The sequence below is a fragment of the Oncorhynchus gorbuscha genome, linkage group LG17 (genome assembly GCF_021184085.1).
Source record: "Oncorhynchus gorbuscha isolate QuinsamMale2020 ecotype Even-year linkage group LG17, OgorEven_v1.0, whole genome shotgun sequence".
Classification (NCBI taxonomy): Eukaryota; Metazoa; Chordata; class Actinopteri; order Salmoniformes; family Salmonidae; genus Oncorhynchus; species Oncorhynchus gorbuscha.
This window is the reverse complement of record NC_060189.1, coordinates 46,187,444-46,215,413: the sequence shown is the minus strand read 5'-3', so window position 1 is coordinate 46,215,413 and position 27,970 is coordinate 46,187,444. Positions and strand designations below refer to the sequence as shown.

Here is a 27,970-nt window from a genome sequence, read left to right as displayed (position 1 = left end):
GGGAAATAAGCTTTTTATGTGTATGGAACATTTCTGGGATCTTTTATTTCAGCTCATGTAAGTAACACTTTACATATTGCGTTTATATTTTTGTTAATTAAAGTATTAGTATATTTGTAGCAGCAGGTCCTACTGGGTGGCAGGAGCCTGGCTGGTAATCGAAAGGTTGCTGGATCAAATCTCAAGAGCCACCATGGTAACAATCTACCGTTCTGCCCCTGAGCACGGCAATTAACCTCCCACAACAACTGCTCCCCAGGCACTGATTACATGGATGTCAATAAAGCCACCCCCTACACGCCTCTGATTCAGAGGTATTTGGTTAAAAGCGGAAGAGAGTTTTCAGAAGAATGCATTCAAGTTTTACAACTGACTAGATGGCCCCCTTTCCCTATGTACAATGCTGAATCTGCTGTAATGGGAGCATGGAATTAGGAATACATTGAACATTTTGAAGAACATGCACAAGGTTACAGCAGTAAATAATTGCAGTGACAATCCATGTACAGTTTGAACAACGTGAAGAGGTGGGTAGGATACTTTAATTTTGAACAAATGGGTTGACATTTCACCCCTAATAGTATAATGGCATCTGGAGTCAACGCCATGAGCACAGCAATTCTACCCATTGTTTGTGCAGTTTGACAAAAACAGTCACAACTTCAAGTCAGCAAAAGCACAAAAATAATTCTGAACCGATCACAACTACAATACCCCTTCTGCTCTTACCACGTTGGAATAAATCCCGGAGTACAATAGAAAAGTGCTGCCCTTTATGTTTGAGAGGTTTTCGCCACATTCCAGTTGACAGAAAATGACAGGTGATGCATTCACCCTGTTGCTTGGAAATTCAAGGCATATGAAATCAATGAAGGTACATGTAGGCCTGTGGAAAGACAACAGTTATGAAAATATAACACAAAGACTTTGAAATGTTACCGGTCATTCACCTCTCCATTCAAACAAATCATCCATCATGTTTTCAACAACAAAACCTGAAATCCTGTCTCGAGTCTACAGAGCCACAGAACTATAAAGCACATTTACAGGGAGTTATAATTTATGGCTCTTCTAAATGGTGAATTCTAAACATATCCCCACTGTAAAGCCTCCTCAACAATATTTCAGTGGCACTCCTATTTGTGATTCGGTGCTCCTTGCTCTCCACTGCATTGTCAATCACCAAGCACGTTATGTCCACAATGACCCTCTCCCTCTTTTTCTGTGTGTGGTGGGGGGGTGCTGGACAAAACAGATTTCCGTCAACGATTCTGGGCTCTTGATTTTCATGCAAAAAGGTGTCCCCCAAATGTAGCCCCTCCCCCCCCAAACCACGGACGGAACAGCCAAAAGGTTAGCACAGCGCCTTCTCAAGTGCCACAGAAGCAGCATTTGCACCTGCGAGGGCCATGAGCGAGCGTCAAAATGGCAGCTGCTCCAAGTCAACTACGAAAAGCACAAGGCTGTTTTTTTGAGGGGCTTGCCTGAGTGGATCTAAGTAACATGTCTGACTTGCGTTGCAATGTGTGCAATGGCTGTCACTCAATTAACAAAAAACAATTAATAGAAATGACAGATCATGCAGTCAGTCCATGTAATCTAAGTCTTCAGGTATCCCGAAGGCTTTATCGATGCGTCCGTCATCGAAACCAAACTTCCTCTTCGCCCACGACTTGATGGCAAAGACGTTATCTGGAGACAAAAATTCAATGATTAGAAAACTACTTTATTAAACAACTCATGTTTCTTACTGATCTCATTCGTTCAAAACTGACTGAAATTAAATTAATTTGACTCACAAAAGTCAAATTAGAACAATTGGATCACCGCAGATTGTGTTCTCACGCCGATGCGTCGCATTATTCATCAAACAGAACAAAAATAATTTAAGTCACATTTAAACAATTCTGACGTCAATGTTGCCAAATAGAGATTTGTTGTGAGTAAAAGTTTATCCTTTATGAGAAGGTTAGCAGAGCACTTTCACTCCATGGGATCAATGGATAGGTCTAATTGCACCTTTAAGTGACTTGTCAGGCTTAACAATAAACCCAGGCCGGATAACATTCACTTGCTAACGTCATGCAATGACACTATTTACAGAGTGGGTGGTGGTGTGATCCCTTGGGTGTGTGTGTGTGTGATAGTGAGAGGGAAAGCCTGTGTGTTCACCCAGTGTGAAAGGCCGTAAATTAAAGGCGAGTTATCCACTGCAACACGATAATTGGTATGTAAATACTAACCCTGCTCCTCACTAAACTCCACCTAGTAGCCTCTAACTCCCTGTAGTCCCTCCCCACGACCATAATCACCCTGAGGTCACTGGTCACCCCAGGTTACTGCCGGGGGTCATGTAGTGCACAGGAATCCTGTGCAGGGTATGCTGGGAGTTTACACGGGCCACAATGGGGAGTGCTTAGGGCTGCAGTTAGTTAGTTAGTTAGTTAGTTAGTAGGTACTGCGTTTTCAGTGAAGGCAAAAAAAAAGCTTTGTCATCACAGAATGGGATTCCCAGAGAAATACCACTTTGTAATGGATGTGCCTTTTCCTACACGACTCAAAAAAAAGGTCAGGGGAAGAAAACGTGTGTGTGAAAATAGCCAGTAATGCCTACACCATGTTGAATCATCCAACCCAGTGTAATGTCCATACAGTTTCGTGGCCTGTTCGTGTGTGTGTTAGTCAGGTTTGTCTTTCAGTTGACTTACCTGTCCGTCTGGACACCGCCTCTTTAGCTGTGACATTGGACTTTCCTGCAAGACACAAACCTACCATCAACACATAGTTACTGTACTTATGCAACTGTCTACAAATGTTAGACAAAGACCAAAAACAAAATCAGACATTGATGGCCGGTATCCCTGACCCAGTGCCTAGTCCTGGCCTTAATGGCAAATGTATCTGGAAAGGGCTTTGAGCATGCATTTTAGTCCTGGAGTAATCTGGGTCTGAGAACAAGCCTCAGTCTTTCATCAGAAATAGTTGATGCATTTAGTAGAACATTTGTACACATCACTTGACTACAGGAAACAAAAAAGGTACGTTTATACACTACTACATAACCACTACAGTGCCAGTTTTACATCGAGTCCTTTACCTCGACAGTACATTATGCTTTGGAGTGCGTTTCTTTTTCAATGCTCTGACCAGAGAAATCACAGTCTGACGCCGCTTTACAAGCCCAAACCATCACGTTGAGCGCACACCAACCACTTTCAATTCCAAAGTGAGTTACACTGTGTGCGCCATCCATTACAGCCTTTTATGAATAGCCGCGGCGGAGATGGCAGGTCAATCTGCTATGTCAGTGTAACATGCTACCTAGCGTTGAGGAGAGAGTGCAGCGCCGGGGCCCTAATTTCTTGGCAGAGGGGCACGGGAGCACCAGCCAAGGGGGAGGTGGACCACATAAGCTTGGCCAAAGCCACATTCGTCGCTGGAAGCCAAGTAACACCTCCGTCTCCAGGGAAAAGATGCCCTCGAAGGAGCGGTTCCTGGATCAGATTTTCGACACCGGTGATGATATTAGATGAAAGAAATCTTGCTTCGGATCAGCAAGTGGAGGCAGAAAGTAACTTGATTTGTAGCTATTGCTGTAGAAACAAAACGCAATAGTCATCTGAATTAAATAAAATGTAATTTGTGGCCTTTTTTGTTTTGTCACGCACAGGCCTATGTCCACAAAGAATAACTCAATACAGCTCAATCAGGAATAATGACAGAGCTATACCATTTCGCTCTCTTAAAACTAATTAACCAAACCCATTGAGACCAAAGAATACATAACAGTAACTATGTCCAAGTCAACGTACTTACACAGGTTTAATCAAAAGGCTGTGTGGGGAATGGTCAAATGAGTAACAATAAGTGATTCTCGTGTAAGAGAGAGAGGATACAAAAATAAAAACTGGTTTTGGGGAACAAACTTGACATTTCAGAGGCCGTGCTTTGAATTGCAAATTCCACTTCCCCTCTTGCTTGCTCACCTGGATTTCACTGGCAACTCAAATTTACAAGAAAAAGTTATGTGCAAAGAAATAAAAGCTTGTAATGATCAAGTGTTTAAGTAAGCATAAAATGTATAATATAAGTAAGCATAAGTCAAGGTTTATGTCCACACAGTTTTGATGCTGGTCTAGGATTTTTGTTTAAACATTTTACTTAAGCAATCCGATTGAAGCTGAAAGACAAGGGCCAACTTTAACTGAACTCTATTCTTTACAAAGCACCACGCCGTCATAGCTCTTAGACACCAAACAAAGCACTCATGTCAGTCTTAACACTAAACCCTGAATTTATAACCAAGATTAAACATCCATTGCGGACTTACAGTATATCCATAGCGCCTGTGTGCAAATGTTGTCCCTGGCAATAATGACAAGAGTTGCTGTGCTTTAGAAGGGAGTTGTTTACCGATCCTTGATGTCTCCGATGCTGCTAAAAGGATGGCAAGTTAAGACAAGCAGCAGTGTAGATCAATTTAAAACTGCTGAAGCTAGTTGAGCTTAAAAAAAAATGAAATTCAGGTTAAAAATGGACGAGTGTTGACTGACACAGGCTTTTAAAAGTAAATCTGCTCGGAGTTTCACCTACACTGAACAAAACGATAAAACGCAACAATCAAATATATTACAGACTTACAGTTCATATCAGACAATTAAAATAAATGGTCTCTAACCTATGGATTTCACATGCCTGGGAATACAGATATGAATCTGTTGGTCACAGACACCTTTAAAAAAACTGACTGAAATATAGGGGTGTGGATCAGAAAACCAGTCAGTATCTGGTGTGACCACCATTTGCCTCATGCAGCACGACATCTCCTTCGCATAGAGTTGAACAGGCTGTTGATTGTGGTCTGTGGAATGTTGTGCCACTGCTCTTCAATGACTGTGCGAAGTTGCTGGATATTGGTGGGAACTGGAACACGCTGTCGTACACTGCAATCCAGAGCATCCCAAACATGCTCACATGGGTGCCATGTCTGGTGAGTATGCAGGCCATGGAAGTACTAGGACATTTTCAGCTTCCAGGAACTGTGTACAGATCTTTTCAAAATGGGGCATTATCATGATGAAACATGCGGTGATGGCGGCGGAGGAATAGCACAACAATGGGGCTCAGGATTTCGGTCTGCCCGGTAAAGTTGAAACGCTGAAGAGAACACTTCTTCAGCATGCCAGTGAGCATTTGCCCCCACACATACACGCAGTGAGCATTTTCCCACTCAAGTTTGTTACTACGCCAAATTGCAGTCAGGTCAAGACTCTGGTGAGGACGACAAGCACGCAGGTGAGCTTCCCAAGACGATTTCTGACACTTTATTCCAGAAATTATTTGGTTGTGCAAACCCACAGCTTCATCAGCTGTCTGGGTGGCTGGTCTCAGACAATCCCCCAGGTGAAGAAGCCGCACGTGAAGGTCCTGGGCTGGCGTGGTTACATGTGGCCTGCGGCTGTGAGGCTGGTTGGACGTACTGCCAAATTCTCTAAAACAACGTTGGAGGAGGCTTAAGGTAGAGAAATTAACAATTCTGGTAACAGCTCTGGTGGACATTCCTGCAGTCAGCATGCCAATTGCACGCTCCCTCAACTTTAAGTATCTGTGGCATTGTGTTGTGTGACAAAGATGCACATTTTAGAGTGGCCTTTTATTGTCCCCAGCACAAGGTGCACCTGTGTAGTGAACATGCTGTTGTGGATGGAATATCTTGGCATAGGAGAAATGCTCACTAACAGGTATGTAAACACATTTGTGCACAACATTTGAGAGAATCAGCTTTTTGTGCTTATGGAAAATGTCTGGGATTTTTTATTTAAGCTCATGAAACATGGGAACAACACTTTACATAAGAATTGGTTCTTAACTGAGTTAAGCCTAGTTAAATAAAAGGTTAAATAAAACATTTTAATAAAATAAGTTAGTCTCACTCTGGAAGTTACTGAACTAGTATATTTTTTGCCATAATTTTCAATGATGAATATGCTAGGCCCACTCCTCAACCTCAGCCTCATGCTTTTTTGGCCGAGCAATCTGTCCGCCTGAACTTAAAATACCCGCACTGCAGCCATTCACATATAGAAGCCTTTCTCTTCCTGGTTTGACAGGAAGTCCCTAACTAAACAGAACTGTCACAGACAAAGAGACATGTATTATGACAGCAGTAAAGACATTCTGGTTGAATCGGAAGGCCATAGGTAGTACATGGAAAGGTCTGAGAGTATCTATGACAACAAAGACAGCATTGACAGGGGTGAAGCAGAGAAGAGTAAATAGGAATACATACAGAAGCATCTTGTCAATGTCTACAACAGTGCAGGCACCCTCAGGTGTCATGATCCCAGCAATGAGACAAAAGGGCAACACCCCAAAGAGCCGAGCAGAAGATCAGCAGTCCAGACCGTACAAAGTTGCTGCAGTGTGTCTGGGGCTGTTGTCCTGCTGGCTGAGATCATAGGCCTGAGTGTACACTATAATAAAGTGATTGTCAGTCTACAAGAAAAGCTCTCTGGGCTAGAGAAACTTGGATGGAGACATTTTAGCTCCAGTTTGTACTTCATCTCTACTGAGACTAAATCCTGGCAGGAAAGCAGACCTGGTGATCATAAACATGGGCGGATGACACACCTCTGTCTGCAGGGAGGAGAGAGGAGGAGAACCTGAGTTCTCATGGCAGACTGCAGAGTGATGGACCCATTTTTCTACCCGAGAGGAGAATGCAGTGAACTGCACTTTTGTATCTGTGAGATGGTAGCCAACCCGTACACAAAAGTTCCAGGTTGGCTTCTCAAATAATGAGGGAATACATGCTAGTGGCTAACTCAAAGCAGACTTACCTGTAGGAACCATGCCAGCAATGTCTGGCTCAGCTGCACTTCTTAACTGTTGAGTGCCGTTAATGAGAGCAAACCTCTCAACAGGGATGGAGATATTTAAGCTCCAGTTTCTACTACCTCTCATGACAGTGAGTGTAGTGCTTATACTAAATCCTGGGAGGAGTGCAAACAGGACCATTAATTTTTAAGTTCCTCGGCATACACATCACAGACCAACTGAATTGGTCCAGTGACACAGACAGCATCGTGAAGAAGGCGCAGCAGCGCCTCTTCAACCTCAGGAGGCTGAAGAAATTTGGCTTGTCACCAAAAGCACTCACAAACTTCTACAGATGCACAATCAAGAGCATCCTGGCGGGCTGTATCACCGCCTGGTACGGCAACTGCTCCGCCCACAACCGTAAGGCTCTCCAGAGGGTAGTGAGGTCTGCACAACGCATCACCGGGGGCAAACTACCTGCCCTCCAGGACACCTACACCACCTGATGTTACAGGAAGGCCATAAAGATCATCAAGGACAACAACCACCCGAGCCACTGCCTGTTCACCCCGCTATCTTCCAGAAGGCGAGGTCAGTACAGGTGCATCAAAGCTGGGACCGAGAGACTGAAAAACAGCTTCTATCTCAAGGCCATCAGACTGTTAAACAGCCACCACTAATATTGAGTGGCTGCTGCCAACACACTGACTCAACTCCAGCCACTTTAATAATGGGAATTGATGGGAAATGATGTAAAATATATCACTAGCCACTTTAAACAATGCTACCTAATATAATGTTACATACCCTACATTATTCATCTCATATGCATACGTATATACTGTACTCTATATCATCGACGGCATCCTTATGTAATGTATCACTAGCCACTAACTATACCACTTTGTTTACATACTCATCTCATATGTATATACTGTACTCGATACCATCTACTGTATCTTGCCTATGCTGCTCTGTACCATCACTCATTCATATATCTTTATGTACATATTCTTTATCCCCTTACACTGTGTATAAGACAGTAGTTTTGGAATTGTTAGTTAGATTACTTGTTGGTTATTACTGCATTGTCAGAACTAGAAGCACAAGCATTTCGCTACACTCGCATTAACATCTGCTAACCATGTGTATGTGACAAATAAAATTTGATTTGAAGAGGAACAGACCCGGTGATCACAAAACAGCAGAGAGGAATAGGTCCATCCATTAATACGTTGACAGGGGATTCTGGATTGGTCTCACTGACCGAGATGAAGAAGGGACCCCTCAATGGGTGGACGGCACCCCATTGACCACAGGGTACTGGGTGCAAGGGGAGCCTAACAGCTATCAGGGCAAGAAAAAAAGAACCGTGTGGTGTGATAGACAGAGGAGAGCTAGCAGAATACACAATGCAGTGAATTGCTCCTCTGGATCTGTGAGAAAGTAGCATATCAATAACTGAAACTCCAAACCCATCAGTGCTAACGGGCTAACTGCTAAGTCAAAGCAGGCTCACATGGAGTCAAGATTTCTTATAAAATGTAAATTTAGGTTTGATGTACCTCCATTTACTTGTCCCACATCCATTGGAGACACTGTATTGCTGAATTTAAAGTATCAGTTCAATGTTTGAGTTTTCAAAGATAAAATGACCTAACTGCTGGGGTACTTAGTGCAGAAAGTATTAATACCACTTGACTTACTGCACATTTTGTTGTGTTACAACCTGAATTCAAAAATAGATTAAATACATTTTGTTGAAGCACATTTGGCGGCGATTACAGCTTTGGGTCGTCTTGGGTATGTCTATCAGCTCTGCACATCTGGATTTGGTGATTTTCTCCCATTCTTCCTTGCAAATTTTCTCAAGCTCTTAGGTTAGACTGGGAGCGGCGGTGAACAGCAATCAAGTCTTTCCACAGATTTTCAATGGCATTCAAGTCTGGGCTTTGGCTGGGCCGCTCAAGGACTTTCACATTCTTGTTCTGAAGCCATTCCAGCGTTGCTTTGGCTGTATGCTTGAGGGTCATTGTCCTGTTAGAACGTAAATCTTTGTCCCATTCTAAGGTTGTTTTGCTTTTTGAAGCAGGTTCTCATCAAGGATTTGCCTACATTTGGATCCATTCATTGTTCCCTCTATCCTTACCAGTCTCCCAGTCCCTTCCGCTGAAAAGCAACCCCATAGCATGATGCTGCCACCATCATGCTTCACAGTAGGGATGGTGTTAGATGGGTGATGAGCTGTGCCTTCTCCAGACATAGCGCTTTTCATTCAGGCCAAAGAGCTACATTTGTGTCTCAGACCACAGAATCTTTTGCCTTATGATCGATCTCTCTTTCCATTTTGCAAACTCCAAGCATGCCGTCGTGCCTTCCGTCTGGCCTCTCTCCCAGAAAGCCCAGATTGGTGAAGTGCTGTAGAGACTGTTGTCCTTCTGGCAGGTTCTCCCATCTCAGCCAAGGAACTCTGTAGTTCTGTCAGAGTGGTTATTGGGTTCTTCACCTCCATGACCAAGATCCTTCTTACCCAGTTGCTCAGTTTGGTCAGAGGGCCAGCTGTAGGCAGAGTCTGGGTAGTTCCATATTTCTCAATGATGGAGACTAGTGTGTTTTCTTTCTAAATCATGTCCAACAAATGAATTGGCCACAGGTGTAATCCAATCAAGTTGTAGTGACATCTCAAAGATGATCAAAGGAAATTGGATGCACCTGAGCTCAATTCGGAGTGTCATAGCAAAGGGGTGTGAATACTTAATTATATATTTCATTCTCAATACTTTTAACATTTCTAAAAACTGGAAACTGTTAATTTCCATCACATTAGTGGTTTCTCAATCAATGTCAGCAGTCAAGTCAGTCAGCTAGCAAGCTACACTCCCAAGTTGCCTCACCACTTAAAGGTAAAACTACTTTCATTCAAATATTTAGGCACATGTGTGAGTAAAATGATCGCACTGTCCAGCCCTGAAAGTGAGCTCACATTCTATTAGGACGTCACAGGCATATTGGAATATGATTGAAAAGAATGAGTTTGTTATTTTGATCAATGTGGAAAAACTTTTAAAAACTCTGCTCAAGCCCGAGTTTGTATCGAAAGTCAAAATGCCATTGTAGAGAAGTGTTTCACTTAGCCGACGACACACTGATGACCTTTTTCAAAAGAGCGAGTTTTTTTTGCCATTGTTTTCAAAGGTCAAAGCTCTTTTTTACAAGTCTGTCTTCCTATCATAGCATCCTGTTTACTGAGGGAGATAGGTAATACAGCATGTAACTGGCCAGTATTGTCACAGAACTTCTGTATTTTAAGGTATTACTGCACTGTTGGAGATAAGAACATAAGCATTTTGGTACACCCGCGATAACATCTGCAAAATGTGTACGTGAGCAATAAAATTCTATTTGATTTGAGTAGAGACCCATGCAATAGTATAGTGCAGACATTTGTTTTTTGGGGGTAACTCAGTTCTTTTGTGTTTCTTCCATTTGTGAATAATCGCACCAACTGTTGTCACCTTCTTACCAAGCTGCTTGGCGATGGTCTTGTAGCCCATTCCAGCCTTGTGTAGGTCTACAATCTTGTCCCTGACATTTTTGTTGTTGTTTTTTTTTAACCTTTATTTAACCAGGCAAGTCAGTTAAGAACACATTCTTATTTTCAATGGTGGCCTGGGAACAGTGGGTTAACTGCCTGTTCAGGGGCAGAACGACAGATTTGTACCTTGTCAGCTCGGGGGTTTGAACTCGCAACCTCCCTGTTACTAGTCCAACGCTCTAACCACTAGGCTACCCTGCCACATCCTTAGAGAGCTCTTCGGTCTTGGCCATGGTAGAGAGTTTGTAATCTGATTGATTGATTGCTTCTGTGGACAGGTGTCTTTTATACAGATAACAAGCTAAGATTAGGAGCACTCCGTTTAAGAGTGTGCTCCTAATCTCAGCTCGTTACCTGCATAAAAGACACCTGGGAGCCAGAAATCTTTCTGATTGAGAGGGGGTCAAATACTTATTTCCCTCATTAAAATGCAAATCAATTTATAACATTTTTGACATGTTTTTCTGGATTATTTTGTTGTTATTCTGTCTCTCACTGTTCAAATAAACCTAACATTAAAATTATAGACTGATAATTTTTTTGTCAGTCGGCAAACGTACAAAATCAGCAGGGGATCAAATAATTTTTTCCCTCACTGCAGATGGTGGTGAAAAAGAGAGAAGGGCGAAGCGGTAGGGGCGGAGACATCCTTGGCATCCGCCTGCGCCTTGGCATCCACACTGCCGACAACGGTGTCACCAGAATCAATCAGTTCCTGAAGGACATGTGGGTAAACCCACTAGCAGGGTGAACCAGAATAGGGGGAGGTCCCCCCCTCCCTCCCTCCAGCCATCCATCTGGGAGTGCCATGCATCTATAGGATATGGATCACATTATTTGACTTTCACTCCTCATCATTCAGGCTTAAGCAGAACACACACACGGGTGAGGGTTTGACAGTTTGCCGTGTCCTTGTCTTTCAGAGCTCAGGGGACGGGCTGTGGGGGCTAGGGTGAGGAGGAGCGGTGGGCATCCACTTTCACCAGGGAGCCACAGTAGATGGGCCACAATTATAAAACTTTTTTTGGGGGAGGGGGGGGGGGGGTTCAGATACCAGTCAAGATAAGTGAGTGATGGGGGATGCCTTCAGTGGTTGCAATGCACACGAACATGCACTTGCTCACACATACATTCATGCCACACACACACACACACACACACTCTTACTATGATTGTGAAATACTGCACAATTTTAACAGTTCCCCAATCCCCCCCCCTTACCCAAAACAAGTGTAAATATTAAATTGTGCCTTCCTGTATTACAATGCCTTCAGAAAGTATTCACACCCCTGGACTTTTTACACATTGTGTTGTGTTGCAGCCCAAATTTAAAATTGATAAAATTGAGATTTTGGGGTACTGGTCTACACACAATACTCCATGTCAAAGTGGAATTATATTTTGACATTTTTACAAATTAATAAAAAATGAAAAGCTGAAATATCTTGAGTCAATAAGTATTCAACCCCTTTGTTATAGAGCCCCATAGTGGAGGTGTCATAATACCCATAAAACCTAGTGGTCAAAACAGGGAAATGGTTCCAATAATTTCTCCACCATTCATTTTTCCCATAGGGGATTTTAGGAACACTTCAAATAAGTTTTGTGTAGGTTTAACCTGTCGTGATGTTTTGATAACCATGTAAATCCCATAGGGGATTTTAGGAACACTTCAAATAAGTTGTGTAGGTTTAACCTGTCGTGATGTTTTGATAACCATGTAAATCTCTCGGACAAGGTGACTTGTTAATATATTCAGCTCTATTCAATCTGATTCAAAAATGCTAATTGGCCTCAATGTAGACCATCATGCAAGACTACAAAGCCCCGCAAGCAGGTCACCTTTAGCTGACACCTTTGCTAACAGGTATTGTGTCAGTGGAGGCTGCTGAGGGAAAGACTGCTCATAAGAAAAGCTGAAATGTGGAACCAGATGGTTGATACCATTCCATTGACTCCATTCCAGACATTATTATGAGCCATCATCCCCTCATCAACTCCACAGAATTGTCATGTGCAGACCAGCTGGCTGTTGTGTTCTCTGACATTTTCAATCTCTACCTAGCTCAGGCCTCTATACCCACCTAATTCAAGATTTATACCATCATCCCTGTTGCCCAAGAAAGTGAAAGTAACTGATCTGAAAGACTAAAGAACAGTATCACTCACTTCAGTCTTCATGAAATGCTTCAAGGCTAGTCAAAGACCATATCACCTCCTCCCTCCCCGACTCTCTCCAATTTGCCTACCGCCCTGACAGATCCATGGACGACGCATTCGCCTTTTCACTGCCCTTACCCACCTGGACAAAAGGAATATGTATGTGATGTATATGGAAGGATGCTGTTCATCGACGACAAAGCTCACAGCTCTGGGTCTGAACTCCTCCCTATGCAACGGAGTCCTGGACTTCCTGACATGCCGAGCCCAGGTGGTGAAGGGAGGCAACATTACCTCGACACTGATCCTCAACACGAGGGCCCCACAAGGGTGCATCCTCAGTCCCCTCCTGCATTCTCTGCATACCCATGACTGCATGGGTAGTTCCAACTCCATCATCAAGTTCGCTGAAGACAACAACGAAGATCAACATCACCAACAACGAAGAGCCAACCTACAGGGAGGAGGTAGGCACTCGGACGGCATGGTGCCAGGTAAACGTCTCCATCAACGTTAGCAAAACAAAGGAGCTGATTGTGGACTTCAAGAAGAACCATGTTGGACACGCTCCCATCCTCATGAACGGGGCCATCGTTGAGGCGGTCAATAATTTCAAATTCCTCTGCGTACACATGTCAGAGAAGCTGAAACGGTCTAACCCCACAGACACCGTAGTGAAGGCACGACAGCAACTCTTCAACCTCAGGATGCTGTCCCCGAGGGCCCTCAGTGTTCGACAGGAGCACCATGTAGAGCATACGGTCAGGCTGCATCACCGCCTGGTACAGCAAGACTCTTCACGGACCGCAAGGCTCTTCAGAGGGTGATACGTGCAGCTGAATGCATCATTGGGTGTACACTGCCTGCCCTACAGGACACAGACAACACCAGGTGTCGCAGGAAGGCCAAGAAGATCATCAGGTACACCCAGTCACTACAAAGATACAGGTGTCCTTCCTAACTCAGTTGCCGGAGAGGAAGGAAACCACTCAAGGATTTCACTGTGAGGCCAATGGGGACTTTAAAACAGTTAGAGTTTAATGGCTGTGATAAGGAACTTAGGATGGATCAACATTGTAGTTACTCCACAATACTAACCTAATTGACAGAGTGAAAAGGAGGAAGACTTTACAGAATAAAAAAATATATCCTGTTTGCAACAAGTAATAATGCAAAAAATGTGGCAAAGAAATTATGAATACAAAGTGTTATCTTTCGGGCAAATACAATACAACACATTTCAAGCATAGTGGTGGCTGCATCTTGTTATGGGTATGCTTGTAATTTTTAAGGACTGGGGAGTTTTTCAGGATATAAAAGAAAAAATGGGAGTTAAGCACAGGTAAAATCCTAGAGCAAAATTTGGTTTCCACCAGACGCTGGGAGATGAGTTCACCTTTCAGCAGGACAATAACCTAAAACACAAGGCCAAATCTACACTGGAGTTACTTACCAAGAAGATGGTGACTGTTCCCGAGTGGCCAAGTTAGATTTTCACTTAAATCTGCTTGAAAATCTATGGCAAAACCTGAAAATGGTTGAATAAATAAATGGGTATATGGTGCACAATCCTGGGTAGAGACTTACCCAGAAAGACTCATAGCTGTAATTACATTACATTACATTTAACTCATTTAACAGACGCTCTTATCCAGAGCGACTTACAAATTGGTGCATTCACCTTATGACATTCAGTAGAACAGTCACTTTACAATAGTGCATCTAAATCTTAAAGGGGGGGGGGGGGGTGAGAAGCATTACTTATCCTATCCTAGGTATTCCTTAAAGAGGTGGGGTTTCAGGTGTCTCCGGAAGGTGGTGATTGACTCCGCTGTCCTGGCGTCGTGAGGGAGTTTGTTCCACCATTGGGGGGGCCAGAGCAGCGAACAGTTTTGACTGGGCTGAGCGGGAACTGTACTTCCTCAGTGGTAGGGAGGCGAGCAGGCCAGAGGTGGATGAACGCAGTGCCCTTGTTTGGGTGTAGGGCCTGATCAGAGCCTGGAGGTACTGAGGTGCCGTTCCCCTCACAGCTCCGTAGGCAAGCACCATGGTCTTGTAGCGGATGCGGGCTTCAACTGGAAGCCAGTGGAGAGAGCGGAGGAGCGGGGTGACGTGAGAGAACTTGGGAAGGTTGAACACCAGATGGGCTGCGGCGTTCTGGATGAGTTGTAGGGGTTTAATGGCACAGGCAGGGAGCCCAGCCAATAGCGAGTTGCAGTAATCCAGACGGGAGATGACAAGTGCCTGGATTAGGACCTGCGCCGCTTCATGTGTGAGGTAGGGTCGTACTCTGCGGATGTTGTAGAGCATGAACCTACAGGAACGGGCCACCGCCTTGATGTTAGTTGAGAACGACAGGGTGTTGTCCAGGATCACGCCAAGGTTCTTAGCGCTCTGGGAGGAGGACACAATGGAGTTGTCAACCGTGATGGCGAGATCATTGAACGGGCAGTCCTTCCCCGGGAGGAAGAGCAGCTCCGTCTTGCCGAGGTTCAGCTTGAGGTGGTGATCCGTCATCCACACTGATATGTCTGCCAGACATGCAGAGATGCGATTCGCCACCTGGTCATCAGAAGGGGGAAAGGAGAAGATTAATTGTGTGTCGTCTGCATAGCAATGATAGGAGAGACCATGTGAGGTTATGACAGAGCCAAGTGACTTGGTGTATAGCGAGAATAGGAGAGGGCCTAGAACAGAGCCCTGGGGGACACCAGTGGTGAGAGCGCGTGGTGAGGAGACAGATTCTCGCCACGCCACCTGGTAGGAGCGACCTGTCAGGTAGGACGCAATCCAAAAGGTGATTCTAACATGTATTGACTCAGGGGTTTAAATACTTATCTGAAATCAAGACATAATGCATTTTATTTTTCATATTTCTTTTTACAAATGTTAGTTATTTGTGTCGTGTGTAGATCGTTGACAAAACATTACAACACAACCATTTGAATCCCACTTTGTAACAAAATGTGGGGGAAAAAATCAAGGGGTCAATCAAATGTATTTATAAAGCCCTTTTTACATAAGATGTCACAAAGTGCTTATACAGAAACCCAGCCTAAAACCCCAAAGAGCAAACAAGCAATCCAGATGTAGAAGCAAGGTGGCTAAGAAAAACTCCCTAGAAAGGGAACCTAGGAACACAGCCATTAATGCCAGATCGTTAAGGGGGGTGAATACTTTCAGAAGGCACTCATGCTAAAATGTTTATTCTATTCTAGTGAGCCTTTTACCTTGTCCATAGTCTTTGTTATTGTCGTTGCATTGTCAAGAAGGAACCTGCATGTAAGCATTTCATTTGGACAGTATGTATCCCGTACATACCACTAATAGAAACTTAAACACACACCTGCAAGGGCCTTCCCTGGTGCGCTTGCGCCTATTATTTTGATGTGCAGAGCAATTGCACAGGCAAAATGAATTGAACCCGTTCAACCCATAAAAGAACAGACTAAAAGAGTTCCCTGTCGCGGGAGCCACACAGCTGTTGTAGTGGTTTAGCCGTGTGAGTACAGCATTGGGAAATGGGCTGTTTTTTCAAGGGGACTTCGTAATGGACATGAGGCCAGATGTTTCCCCAAAATTCTGAGCACAGTCCGTGTCCGTGACACTAGCGGAGCGCAGTGTTGGGGCTATAAAAATGACAACTATTGACAACTCAATAGCGAGGCCTCGTAGCATTGAGAGAGAGAGGATGACAAGATGAATCAAGTCACAAATTAGAGTCACATGGGTACGCAAAGGCGCTTGGACTAAAAACGGGCACTCTGCTTGTCCATGCATTGGGCCGACGGAGATAAACACCTCTCTAGGAAAAGGAAGAGCGGGAATGTATGCTTTATGATTAACGACTCATGATGTAATCATAACATACAGGAACTCAAGTCCTTCTGCTCACCCGATCTAGAACTACTTACAATCAAGTGCTGGCCATTTTACCTACCAAGAGAATTCTCGTCAGTTATAGTCACAGCTGTGTACATTCCTCCTCAAGCTGACACCAAGACAGCCAACAAGGAACTTCACTCGACTATATGCAAACTGGAAACCATATATCCTGAGGCTGCATTTACTGTAGCTGGGGATTTTAACAAAGTAAATTTGAGAACAAGTCTACCCTAAATTCCTTCAACACATTGATTGAGCTACGCGCATGCGGAATACCCTCGACCACTGCTACTCCAACTTCCGCGATGCATACAAAGCCCTCCCGTCGGCAAATCCGACCACGACGCCATCTTGCTCCTTCCGTCTTATTGGCAGAAACTCAAACAGGACGAACCAGTGACGAGAGCCATTCAACGCTACTCCGACCAATCGGAAGCCGCGCTTCAAGATCGTTTTGATCACGCGGACTGAAATATGTTCCGGTCAACATCAACCTATATGCCGACTTGGAGACGTTGTACCCACTGACTATTAAAACCTACCCTAACCAGAAACCATGGATGGATGGCGGCATTCGCACAAAACTGAAAGCGGGAACCACCACATTTACCATGGAAAGAGGTCTGGGAATATAAACGGCGCAGCTATTCCCGCCGCAAGGCAAACAAGCAAAATGCCTTCTTTGCCTGCTTTGAGGATAATACAGTGCCACCGTCGCAGCCCGCTAACAAGGACTCTCTCCCTCTCCATGGCTGACATGAGTAAAACATTTTAAACGTGTTAACCCTCGCAGGGCTGCTGGCCCAGACGGCATCCCAAGCCGAGTCCTCCAAGCGTGCGCACCCCAGCTGGCTGGTGTGTTTACGGACAGATTCAATCGCTCCCTATCCCAATCTGTTGTTCTATCATCATGAAGTGCTTCGAGAGACTAGTCAAGGAACATATCACCTCCAGCTTTAACGTCCACCCAAGACCCACTTCAGTTCACATACCACCACAACAGGTCCACAATCGCCGTCACACGGCACAATCCCATCTGGACAAAAGGAATACCTATGTAAAAATGCTGTTCATTGAATACAACTCAGCATTCAACACCATAGTACCCTCCAAGCTCATCATCAAACTGGAGGCCCTGGGTCTCAAACCCACCCTGTGACACTGTCACGGCCCGCTAACAAGGACTTGCGCCCCCCCCCCCTCTTTCTCCCCTTCTCCGAGTTAACCCTCGCAAGGGTTACGGGTGGGGCTACAGCTCAATCATCAAGTTTGCAGACGACACGACAGTAGTGGGCTTGATTACCAACAACAACGAGACAGCCTATAGGGAGGTGGTGAGGGCACTCTGAGTATGGTGTTAAGAAAACAACCTCTCACTCAATGGCAACAAAACAAAGGAGATGATAATGGACTTCAGGAAACAGCAGAGGGAGCACCCCCCCTATCCACGTCGATGGGACAGCAGTGGAAAAGGTGAAAAGTTAAGTTCCTCGGCGTACACATCAGACAAATGGTCCACCCACAGAGACAGTGTGGTGAAGAAGGCGCAACAGCGCCTCTTCAACCTCAGGAGGCTGAAGAAATGTGGCTTGTCACCCAAAACCCTAACAAACTTCTACAGATGTACAATCGAGAGCATCCTGTCAGGCTGTATCACAGCCTGGTATGGCAACTGCTCCGCCCTCAACCGCAAGGCCCTCCAGAGGGTGGTGCGGTCTGCACAACGCATCACCGGGGGCAAACTACCTGCCCTCCATGACACCTACAGCACCCGATGTCACAGGAAGGCCAAAAAGATCATCAAGGACAACAACCACCCGAGCCACTGCCTGTTCACACAGCTACCACCCAGAACCCAAGGTTAGTACAGGTGCATCAAAGCTGGGACTGAGAGACAGAAGCTGTCAATCTCAAGGCCATCAGACTGTTAAATCAAATCAAATCAAATCAAATTTATTTATATAGCCCTTCGTACATCAGCTGATATCTCAAAGTGCTGTACAGAAACCCAGCCTAAAACCCCAAACAGCAAACAATGCAGGTGTAAAAGCACCTTGCTGTTAACAGCAATCATTAACTCTGAGAGGCTGCTGCCTACATTGAGACCCAATTACAGGCCACTAATAAATGGATCACTCGTCACTTTATGCAATGCACTCTAAATAATGCCACATATGTTTACATATCTTACATTATTCATATCACGTACTGTATTTTATACCATCTATTGCACCATCGCTCATCCATATATTTACATGTACATATTCTCATTCACCCCTTTAGATTTGTGTGTATTAGGTAGTTGTTCGGGAATTGTTAGATATTACATCACTGTCAGAACTAGAAGCACAAGCATTTCGCTACGCTCGCATTAACATCTGCTAATCATGTGTATGTGACAAATAAAATTTGATTTGACACACACACACACACACAAAAAGCCACTACAAAGATTCCTTTTTAGGGTCCAAATGGCCAATCGTTTGTAATGCCTATACCAGTTGAGAGGTGTGTAAAAATAAACAGTCTATAAAATCAGGAGACGGGCAGACCGTTACAAGCTGTCAATCCCGACCGGTTAAGTTTTGTGCAGGCCCAAGAGGTCAGCCATGTTGTGTATGCAATAACAACTATGGGCTTAGTTGGAGTTCCTGATTTAATAGATGGGTTAAACTGAGCAAGTTGTGAAACCAGAGAAGTCGAGGAGGGGAAGGCACTGAACTAGAACAGCTGGGAAGCTTAGTTTTCTAGAGGGATAGAACGGGCATTCCGATTTAAAGCCATGTTCAGTAGCGGTGGACCGGCAGTTGTTTAAAATGGCTATATTTGGAATGCTCGATGACTAGATTCTCAGTGCATCATTTCTTTGCCTTTTTTACGTGCTTCACGCCACTGCAAGTTGCACAAATCTGATGGCGTCACCATTTTGGATGAGCCATAACTAATCATGAGGAGTGTCTGTTCTATGGATCCTATTTCATTGTGCTAGACTGGGTCCATGTCCAATCTATCCATTCTATTTCTACCCACTTGAGCAGATCCAGATTTTAGAAATGTAAGCAAGTATGAATGAGGCTGCTTGATTGCTTTCTCTCTTGGATGCTGTCCAGGCTTCCACCTGCCTGATGGACAGCTGTGGATTGAGCCATCTGTCCAGACTAGGCACCTGGTGTTTCATTGGATTCCCTCCTTTTATTAATTAGATCCAAACTGAATTTGAATGGGGAGGCTTCAACAATGGCAAAGGTTTGAAGATAGACAAAATGAGGGCAAGGTTCAAAATCCAGTCAAATGAGCTTGTGGTTGAAGCAGGACTCATTGTTGATATGACATATAAAATACTAAATAGCCTCTTTCTCGAGAACCAGAAGGAGTATGGATTTCTAAAAAGTTAGCGCCTGACATTTGGAGGGACATCTGGGTGTATTTCCAGGTGTATCCCAATGATTCTCCTAATCCTTGTTCCTGAAGTGTGCACTTGTTCACTTCCCTTCATGGAAATGACTGGTAGAAGAAAATGGTGTTAACTCCCTCTAGCTCATTCCTACACCAATCCAATGCTTGTAAATTTGTGGTGAGTAGTGAACGGGTGCACACTTCAGGAAAAAGGTCAGATTATTGAGACGTAGCCTCCATGTTTTTCAGAGGCTGGTTACAGGGTACTCACGCATCTTCTCGATCACTTCCGGGTCACACTCCCTGTACTTCTCCAGCTTTGCCTTCAGATGACTCCTCTTCTCCCTCAGAGCCCACAGTTCCTTTAGAAGAGTGGCCCGCTCCTCCTTTATAGGTGGACACACACACACACAGAGGTGAAAACCCAAAAGACAGACACACACACTAAGTGTGCAAACACATTAGGGCAGGGAATTGCCAGGGATCTCCCGATACAATATTATCACCATACTTAGATGCCGATATGATACGGATTGCAATTCTCACAATTCAATATGTATTGCGATTCGATACTGATTTTATTGCGATTCGATGTTCCAAACATACTGCTCACCATGTCTGCTACAGAGAGACAAAAGAAAAGTATATTTGATCAGTCAGGGAAATGTGTTGAAAACAAAATTGGCTCCCCATTTAAAAAGATTGAGAACAAGCTATGAAGGAAGGAGTTTGTGCAAGTACAACCAACTACCTCAAAAATAATATTGCGATAGTCAAAACATTACATTGTCAAAAATAATACATTGTCAAAAATAATATCTCAAAATTTAACTATTGATCCCTATTCATCACTAATACCCTGCCTACACCACTCGCGTTGGGTGTGCTCGCGTCGTAAAATAAATTTGGAAATCTATATTATTCATTTATTGCACCCACACTGCTCGTGTGCATCAACAAGCGTCTGCGTTGTCAAGGGCTAAAAAAAAACGAAATAAAAATCCTTTCTATTTCTGACAAAGATCGCGGTGCGTCTTGCCTCCTCATTGGTTTATAGAAGCATGTACCCCACGTGCCATCTCCTCATTGGTTATACTCACGTGGGTGATTGAAAGACGAACTGTGTTGTCAGTCGTCGTGGTAATACTATGAATGTTTAGATGCCAATCACCATATAAGTTCAAAGAAGAAAAAGCCTGGGAGGAGAGATTACTTTTTCGTAGAGCTCCGAGACAGGATTGTGTCTATGCACAGATCTGGGGAAGGGTACCAAAACATTTATACAGCATTGAAGGTCCCGAAGAACACAGCGGCCTCAATCATTCTTAAATGGAAGACGTTTAGAACCACCAAGACTCTTCCTAGAGCTGGCCGCCCGGCCAAACTGAGCAATCGGGGGAGAAGGGTCTTGGTCAGGGAGGTGACCAAGAACCCGATGGTCACTGACAGAGCTCCAGAATTCCTCTGTGGAGATGGGAGAACCTTCCAGAAGGACAACCGTCTCTGCAGCACTCCACCAGTAAAAAAAAGGCACCTGATAACCTGATAGCCAGCTTGGAGTTTTCCAAAAGGCACCTAAAGACTCTCAGAGCATGAGAAACAAGATTCTGATTCTCTGGTCTGATATGAAACAAAGAATGAACTCTTTGTTCTGAATGCCAAACGTCACGTCTGGAGGAACCGGAAACCATCCCTACTGTGAAACCTGGTGGTGTCAGCATCATGCTGTGGGGATGTTTTTCAGCGGCGGGGACTGGGAGACTAGTCAGGATCGAGGGAAAGATGAACGGAGCAAAGTACAGAGAGATCCTTGATGAAAACCTGCTCCAGTCGCTCAGGACCTCATACTGGGGCGAAGGTTCACCTTCCAACAGGACAACGACCCTAAGCACACAGCCAAGACAACGCAGGAGTGGCTTCGGGACAAGTCTCAGAATGTCCTTGAGTGGCCCAGCCAGAGCACGGACTTGAACATCTCTGGAGAGACCTGAAAATAGCTGTGCAGCAACGCTCCCTATCCATTTTTTATTCTTAATAAATCAGCAAACATTTCTAAAAACCTGTTTTTGCTTTGTCCTTATTGGTATTGAGTGTAGATTTATGAGGGGGAACAACAATTTAATACATTTTAGAATAAGGCTGCCATGTAAATGTGGAAAAAGTCAAGGGGTCTGAATACTTTCCAAATGCACTGTATATGCAACAAAATACACACCCCAACCCCCCTTAGAGGTGTGGATTCTAGTCATTATATCTTACAATAGAAAAAAAATCTCTAAATTATTTGCAGATAAACAAAACACTCATCATTAAGTCTTGCTGTGAGACAGTGATAAATTCAGTGATAAAATGAAGGACAATAAAATGGGCGGCCTTTAAGGCTGGCATGTGTGCGTAAATGTACTTGCGGTTTCTTCACGTCCTACTTTTGATTTGTGGACAGCCTGCTGCAGAGACATCTTCCTTTGTTTCTCCTCGGTATGCTATGGCGAGAAAATATTTTTAGAATTAACACATTTCATTTTCACATCAATGTTGTGTTTTGTGGGCAGCTATAATATTTCTCACTCAATCAAAAGTCATGGCACTGGTTAGTATTCTTACACATTGGCCCTGTCTCCCTATGAGTTCTGGTCAAAAATAGTGCACTACACAGGGAATAGGGTGTCATTTAATTTACATCTCTCTATACATCATAACTCGCATTAAACGGTTTGTATTCAAAAGTTCAGACAGTGACAAACCAATAAGTCAAATACAATTTTAATAAAACTTTGACTGTAAAACAAAGAACCAATCCCCTTCCTTGTACACTGTTTATAGAATGAGAGACGGGAGGGTTCCCATATAAATATGTCACCGATAACAGACCACATATTCACGCCACTGTGTTTAATATCCAACTCGGCGGCCGCCGCATTAGTTGCACCACTGGCGACTAGAAGCAGTTTATTCACCGCCCAGTACACACCTTCATACTGTCTGGTCTGTGGGGTGGGGAACTTGGTAATCACGAGGATGAAACCCTAATGAGAGGACCACCAACTGTTTAAGTGACACCGCCACCACCTTCAGCGCTGCTACTGATAACGAGTCCCTACCCACAACTCTGCAATGAGACTATTAGGTCTTAGATGTAGGCTACTTTGGTTCTGAACCTAGAGCTTCCTCGTGATCATGATCAAATGAGACACTGAGTTGACAATGTACTCCTTACATATATTATTTTTGTTGGGGATAGAGATGGTGAGAGAAAGACAGGGAAGATGGGAGAGAAGATTGTGCCATTAGGGTGTGGGCTGGATTTCCAACACATGCCGACATGGTAGGCTCTGTGTGCTATGAAGACAGCGGTCTTAACCGCTCCCCTCAAACTCAACTCTGGACCGCTGAAGCCAGTCTAGGTACATTTTAATTTTGTCTTCAGTCATTATTTTGAAGATATGTAAAGTGCCATTTGATTAACAAAATTAAATACTGATCACACAACATGAACAGTTTGAGTTTTGTGCAAACATTAAATTATTAAATTATTCACGTTTGAGTGTTGAAGTAATTCCTTTACCTCCCACTTACAGTGAAAGCATACGCTTTACTGCAAACAAGTGTGCCTGCTTGGTGTGCTAGCTACAGAAATCAGAGTACAGTTAAGAACAGATAACGCATTTGGGACAGGAAATGCGCCGGTCTGTCTGTGGGCTTGAGACTATGCAGATAAGGGCAGCATCCCAAAAGCCCCCCCCCCCCCTATTATCTATGTAGTGCAATACTTTTTACCAGGGCATCATAACTTAAATAATAAATTACCCTACGTGCCCTGGTAAAAAGTATTGCACTACATCGAGAATCGGGGGCCATTTGGGACAACCTAGGTGGTGACTATTACACTCAACTGAACGACTTGATTAGTGTAGTGTTAGCTAGCTACATAGCTGTCTTTGCTGTCTTCGTATCCAAGATAATTGTGTAGTCTTAGAGTGATTATCTTAATTTACCGAGGTTAGCTAGCCAGCTATTTGTCGTCCTTAACGTAGGAGACTCTGCTAGCTAGCCAACAGCTAGCCAACGTCTTCTGAATAGAACTCAACAACCCGGTCGCATTCACAGGTAGTATCACATTTTCATTTCATTTCATTACAGTACAACGGTTTGATTTGTTTGATTGTAGCTAGCTACATAGCTAGCTACATAGCCGTCTTTGTATCAAAGATAATTGTGTAGTCTAGAGCAATTTTCTAGGTTAGCTAGCCAGCTATTGTCGTTCTTTTAACGCAACGTAACGTAATCAACACTGCTAGCTAGCCAGCTAGCCCCCGAATAGCAGCACTGTCGAAACTATTACACTCAACGGAACGACTTGATTAGTGTAGTGTCAACAACGCACCCATTGCCAGCTAGCCTACTTCAGCAGTACTGTATCATTTTAATCATTTTAGTCAATAAGATTCTTGCTACGTAAGCTTAACTTTCTGAACATTCGAGACGTGTAGTCCACTTGTCATTCCAATCTCCTTTGCATTAGCATAGCCTCATCCGTAGCCTGTCAACTATGTGTCTGTCTATCCCTGTTCTCTCCTCTCTGCACAGACCATACAAACGCTCCACACCGCGTGGCCGCGGCCACCCTAATCTGGTGGTCCCAGTGCGCACGACCCACGTGGAGTTCCAGGTCTCCGGTAGCCTCTGGAACTGCCGATCTGTGGCCAACAAGGCAGAGTTCATCTCAGCCTATGCCTCCCTCCAGTCCCTCGACTTCTTGGCACTGACGGAAACATGGATCACCACAGACAACACTGCTACTCCTACTGCTCTCTCTTCGTCCGCCCACGTGTTCTCGCACACCCCGAGAGCCTCTGGTCAGCGGGGTGGTGGCACCGGGATCCTCATCTCTCCCAAGTGGTCATTCTCTCTTTCTCCCCTTACCCATCTGTCTATCGCCTCCTTTGAATTCCATGCTGTCACAGTTACCAGCCCTTTCAAGCTTAACATCCTTATCATTTATCGCCCTCCAGGTTCCCTCGGAGAGTTCATCAATGAGCTTGATGCCTTGATAAGCTCCTTTCCTGAGGACGGCTCACCTCTCACAGTTCTGGGCGACTTTAACCTCCCCACGTCTACCTTTGACACATTCCTCTCTGCCTCCTTCTTTCCACTCCTCTCCTCTTTTGACCTCACCCTCTCACCTTCCCCCCCTACTCACAAGGCAGGCAATACGCTCGACCTCATCTTTACTAGATGCTGTTCTTCCACTAACCTCATTGCAACTCCCCTCCAAGTCTCCGACCACTACCACTTCCCACACTGCCCCTACTCGGATGGTATCGCGCCGTCCCAACCTTCGCTCTCTCTCCCCCGCTACTCTCTCCTCTTCCATCCTATCATCTCTTCCCTCTGCTCAAACCTTCTCCAACCTATCTCCTGATTCTGCCTCCTCAACCCTCCTCTCCTCCCTCTCTGCATCCTTTGACTCTCTATGTCCCCTATCCTCCAGGCCGGCTCGGTCCTCCCCTCCCGCTCCGTGGCTCGATGACTCATTGCGAGCTCACAGAACAGGGCTCCGGGCAGCCGAGCGGAAATGGAGGAAAACTCGCCTCCCTGCGGACCTGGCATCCTTTCACTCCCTCCTCTCTACATTTTCCTCCTCTGTCTCTGCTGCTAAAGCCACTTTCTACCACTCTAAATTCCAAGCATCTGCCTCTAACTCTAGGAAGCTCTTTGCCACATTCTCCTCCCTCCTGAATCCTCCTCCCCCTCCCCCCTCCTCCCTCTCTGCAGATGACTTCGTCAACCATTTTGAAAAGAAGGTCGACGACATCCGATCCTCGTTTGCTAAGTCAAACGACACCGCTGGTTCTGCTCACACTGCCCTACCCTGTGCTCTGACCTCTTTCTCCCCTCTCTCTCCAGATGAAATCTCGCGTCTTGTGACGGCCGGCCGCCCAACAACCTGCCCGCTTGACCCTATCCCCTCCTCTCTTCTCCAGACCATTTCCGGAGACCTTCTCCCTTACCTCACCTCGCTCATCAACTCATCCCTGACTGCTGTCTACGTCCCTTCCGTCTTCAAGAGAGCAAGAGTTGCACCCCTTCTGAAAAAACCTACACTCGATCCCTCCGATGTCAACAACTACAGACCAGTATCCCTTCTTTCTTTTCTCTCCAAAACTCTTGAACGTGCCATCCTTGGCCAGCTCTCCCGCTATCCCTCTCTGAATGACCTTCTTGATCCAAATCAGTCAGGTTTCAAGACTAGTCATTCAACTGAGACTGCTCTCCTCTGTATCACGGAGGCGCTCCGCACCGCTAAAGCTAACTCTCTCTCCTCTGCTCTCATCCTTCTAGATCTATCGGCTGCCTTCGATACTGTGAACCATCAGATCCTCCTCTCCACCCTCTCCGAGTTGGGCATCTCCGGCGCGGCCCACGCTTGGATTGCGTCCTACCTGACAGGTCGCTCCTACCAGGTGGCGTGGCGAGAATCTGTCTCCTCACCACGCGCTCTCACCACTGGTGTCCCCCAGGGCTCTGTTCTAGGCCCTCTCCTATTCTCGCTATACACCAAGTCACTTGGCTCTGTCATAACCTCACATGGTCTCTCCTATCATTGCTATGCAGACGACACACAATTAATCTTCTCCTTTCCCCCTTCTGATGACCAGGTGGCGAATCACATCTCTGCATGTCTGGTAGACATATCAGTGTGGATGACGGATCACCACCTCAAGCTGAACCTCGGGAAGACGGAGCTGCTCTTCCTCCCGGGGAAGGACTGCCCGTTCCATGATCTCGCCATCACGGTTGACAACTCCATTGTGTCCTCCTCCCAGAGCGCTAAGAACCTTGGCGTGATCCTGGACAACACCCTGTCGTTCTCAACTAACATCAAGGCGGTGGCCCGTTCCTGTAGGTTCATGCTCTACAACATCCGCAGAGTACGACCCTGCCTCACACAGGAAGCGGCGCAGGTCCTAATCCAGGCACTTGTCATCTCCCGTCTGGATTACTGCAACTCGCTGTTGGCTGGGCTCCCTGCCTGTGCCATTAAACCCCTACAACTCATCCAGAACGCCGCAGCCCGTCTGGTGTTCAACCTTCCCAAGTTCTCTCACGTCACCCCGCTCCTCCGCTCTCTCCACTGGCTTCCAGTTGAAGCTCGCATCCGCTACAAGACCATGGTGCTTGCCTACGGAGCTGTGAGGGAACGGCACCTCAGTACCTCCAGGCTCTGATCAGGCCCTACACCCAAACAAGGGCACTGCGTTCATCCACCTCTGGGCTGCTCGCCTCCCTACCACTGAGGAAGTACAGCTCCCGCTCAGCCCAGTCAAAACTGTTCGCTGCTCTGGCCCCCCAATGGTGGAACAAACTCCCTCACGACGCCAGGACAGCGGAGTCAATCACCACCTTCCGGAGACACCTGAAACCCCACCTCTTTAAGGAATACCTAGGATAGGATAAGTAATCCCTCTCACCCCCCCCCCTTTAAGATTTAGATGCACTATTGTAAAGTGACTGTTCCACTGGATGTCATAAGGTGAATGCACCAATTTGTAAGTCGCTCTGGATAAGAGTGTCTGCTAAATGACTTAAATGTAATGTAATGTTAAATGTGAGGTCTATAGGCCTGTGATGTTCTGTAATAAGAACCACGTTAATCGCCAGCATGAACTCGATAAAGAGTCTAGCAAGCTGTTAAAAGTGGAGGGGCGGAGAGGCCAGTAGACCCCCAGCATTAGCTTAAGGTTAGAGGTCAGATGGGGGGGTTGACAGTGTACTTTGCCCTATTTTAAACCAGAATCCCCCCCCCCCCTGCAGTGTCAGAGAAGCTCACACAATTGAGGGGGATGTCCCAGACACATATTTTGTTTTTATTGGATAGGATAAATAGAAGACAGAGAATTTCTGTAGCAGTGGGTCAGATTCTAACCCCTGCTGCAGCAGTATGTTTTGTAGGCATTGGCTTAGACCGCCATAGGCTTGTCCAGCTCCTCCAACCTGCGCTTGCGGGTGTGCAGGGCCTTGCTGGGGAAAGCCCAATAGTAGTCTGAGGTGCCCACTGTCACAGTCCACCATGTTGTCATCCACCAGACTCTGGAGAACCTCCTTCACTAACAT

The 27,970-nt window shown here is 45.3% G+C and overlaps 1 pseudogene; it reads right to left on the bottom strand.

Moving 5' to 3' along the window:
* Positions 1–474: 474 nt before the first annotated feature.
* Positions 475–27,970, bottom strand: LOC124001260 (annotated as a pseudogene).